The sequence below is a fragment of the Armigeres subalbatus genome, unplaced genomic scaffold (assembly GCF_024139115.2).
Source record: "Armigeres subalbatus isolate Guangzhou_Male unplaced genomic scaffold, GZ_Asu_2 Contig1364, whole genome shotgun sequence".
Classification (NCBI taxonomy): Eukaryota; Metazoa; Arthropoda; class Insecta; order Diptera; family Culicidae; genus Armigeres; species Armigeres subalbatus.
In genome coordinates this window covers 1-3,527 of record NW_026942137.1, presented here as the reverse complement: position 1 = coordinate 3,527, position 3,527 = coordinate 1, and positions in this window count along the sequence as shown.

The window sequence follows — 3,527 nt, the reverse complement described above, 5'->3', positions numbered from 1 at the left end:
TTCCAAGCGGGAGGTGAAGCTCCTCGGGGTGCTGATCGACGATAGACTGAACTTCGGCAATCACGTAGATCACGCCTGTAGGAGAGCTTCGACAGCTATTGCGGCATTGATCCAGGGTGATGTCCAATAGCTCAGGGGTGCGCTCCAGTAGACGCAGGTTCACCTGTCATAAGACGAGTTTATACAATCCCATTGAATTCCACCACTTAATTGTATCTTGACAGATACGTATTTCGACCTCAAAAGTAAGGCCGTCTTCAGTGTCTCGTACTTGGCTCGACTTACGAGACACGGAAGACGGCCTTACTTTTGAGGTCGAAATACGTATCTGTCAAGATACAATTAAGTGGTGGAATTCAATGGGATTGTATAAACTCGTCTTATGACAGGTGAAAACATTCCACTAAAAAGCTCAACATAATTTTCTTATCAGACGCAGGTTATTAGCTGAGGTTGCAGTACCTATCCTTAGATACGGCTGCCCTCGGCGCTTAGCGTCGAACGTAACCTGCAGAAGCTGGAGAGTGTACACAGGCTAGCGTGCCTCAGAGTGATAAGTGCCTACCGCACGGTATCATGGGATGCAGCTTGTGTGATTGTGTGTATATTACCCATTGGACTAGTCATACGGGAAGACGAGGAGAGTTGCAACATGCGTGGAGCCAGAGGAGCCCGTAAATCCATTAGAGTCTCCTCGACTATCAAGTGGCAACGGGACTGGGATAACTCTTCTAAGGGTAGGTGGACCCATCGGCTGATACCCAGCGTATCAAGATGGGTTAATAGGAGGCATGGGAAGTTCACTTCCATCTGACACAGTTCCTGTCAGGCCATGGATGCTTTAGGTGGTACCTACATAGGTTTGGGCATACGAGCTCTCCCGTCTGCCCAGGGGTCGACGAAACTGCTGAGCACGTACTATTCGTATGTCCTCGTTTCGTTGATGAGAGGGGCGGAATGCTTGAGGTGTACGGGAGGGACACTTCCCCGGATAATCTTATCCAGAGGATGTGTCAAGAGGTTGAAAAGTGGAACGCGGTCTCGGCCGCTACCACTCAGATTGCCAGCATCTTGCAGCGCAATTGGCGCGCCTAGCAGCAGTCGGATAGCGCCGACTAGTGGGTTAGTAGTCTGGAGGGTGAGGTACCAGCGGGAAGTTAGTCAAGTAATAGAGGAACTAGTGGGTAGCTAGTTATAAGGTACAGGAACTAGTGGGTAGCTAGTGGGCGTGCGTAATCGCACGGACCCCTCCCAGAAGTAATGCCGCAAGACTGTTCCGGGGAGACTCAGGGTCTGTGAACAGGGTGGTTTTAGCGGGTCGGCAGTAGCTAAACCCCGTTCGTCGATAGCCCACCGGTGTCTGGATGCAGATTTCCATCCTACTGGAAAAAAGGGTCCTGGTGGAGGCCTTCTTCTGGATTTCCAAAAACGCCGCCCGCTTTGGACAGTCCTTGGTTGTAGCCCAATGTTTGTCGTCGCAGTTGACGCATTTGGGGTCGGCCATCTCCACTTGTCGCTCTTTTCAGTCGAATGTAGCGCGGCTTCTTGCGACAGTTCCTGGTGCCGTGCCCGAAGTAGAAGCAGTTGGAGCACTGCGTGACGTCGCGGTGCACTGGCCGATATCGCTCCCAGTCAACGACGGTGTAATTTATAACGCCGACCAACTTCAGGTCCTTCCACGTGGTGGAACCATGCTCTAGGTGGACCAGGTAAAGCTGGTCGCGATTTATCCTCGTCTTATCGTGATGAGCGATTTTGTGCACGGCCGCTGACTTCAAGCCACAGCTCTTGAGCTCCGCAATGAGATATTCTTCCTTCACGTCGTGGAGCTCTCGCAGTAAAACCTGGAGCGGCCACCTGCCGGGGTTGTTATTAGTGTAGTACTCATACTTGTGGACCTCGAGGAACTCCACGACGGACGGATGATGGTCATTGTTTGCAGGCATCACTTTCATGGCCTCGCTGCAGAGTCGAAAAGTACATTTCAGCCCCTTAGCGATCAGCTGGCGAATTTTCGGACGGGCGGGCATTTCTCCTTCCGCTCCGGTTGCACCTGGCAGCTTCTGATTGCCAAGCTTCTTTCGTTTCTTCGGCGGATTGCCGGCATCGTTGATTGGCAACGACGAACATACGTTGCTCTGCAAAAGCTGGTTGGAGGAGTTACCCGCACCAAACTGGAATGCTCGCGCGCGCTGGAAAGCTGTTTCTTAGATTTTCAATATTGCCAATATTGTGAGCGTACATTGGCTCCGCTTCCTTTTAGTACTTCTTCCATTTAACTTCCATCAGTAGCGTATTTGTTATCTTTGCAGATATGTATTTCGACCTCAATTGCGAGGTCGTCTCCAGTGTCTTCGTACTTGCAGGTGCACTTCTGAAGTCGTGCTCAAGGTGCGAGACACTGGAAGACGACCCTCACAGCTGAGGTCGAAATACATATCTGCTGAAAGATAACAAAACGTAGTGGAATGAAATATAAAAGTACTTAAACTCTTCTTAGACGGTTGAATACATTCCCTAAAAGAAGAGCTTAAAATATAAGTTTTCCCGCTCCTTTGTTAATCACATCGTATGAGTGCATATGTTTTTGCACTTTCCATTACGAAATAACTGAAGGGCGGCGAATAACTGAGCAAGATGCAAGATACAGAGATTCGAGATTTCTCAGAGAGCGGTCCAACGCGGTTCCAGCAAAGTAAGCAGCAACCAGCGCGCGTGAGCCAGTTAGTTCTAGATTCTTCGGAAAGCGGTCCCAGCATCGACATCAGTGGTGTTCTTTCACGTAATTGGCGCTTGCTGCAGATCCGGTTTGCTGAAAACAATCGTACGGCCGTCGTCATCAATATAATCAAGATTTCTAAATTCATCCAACAATGATGGGCGTCTCTGGTGGTTGCTGCAGAAATCTCGTCGTCGGTGGAAGCAGTATTGAAGTGAAATATTCATACTGATAGTGATTGCAAGGGCGCACTTGATCGGTCCTTTTCAGAACCATGATGTTATGAAGAAGACGGTTTTGTTTGCCGTATTAGAAATAGTCGCATAAGTTAAATTTTCTCGCAAAATTCTTTCTTTCGTTTTGCTAATTTTACTGCAGAAAATTATTCACAAAGTGTCCAAAAACTCGTTGCAACGAAATGTGTCTCTTAGGATTCAACAGATCTTCATTTTGATCATATAAGTTATCATATAAGAAATTATCCGGCCTTTGTGACATGATCTAGTAAATCTGGGACTCCGCTAATCAGGTAATCCTAATCAGTTTTATATGACATACTGCACTTCGGATAGAGGACGAATTTCTTAACTCTTAATGCTTAACGAAATATTTCAATTTGGTTGACAACTGATGAAGTTATAATCATGTCAGGATCATCGGTAGCCAGGTACCCTTGACTGACTGTACATTACGGACTAAAAATATAGGCCCCTTTCTAATTCTGATATTACCCATACCTAAATTTTATCTCCTTTAATTGTATATGTCACTGAGTTTTGTTTTTCCAAGCATAATTTAAAACCCTAAA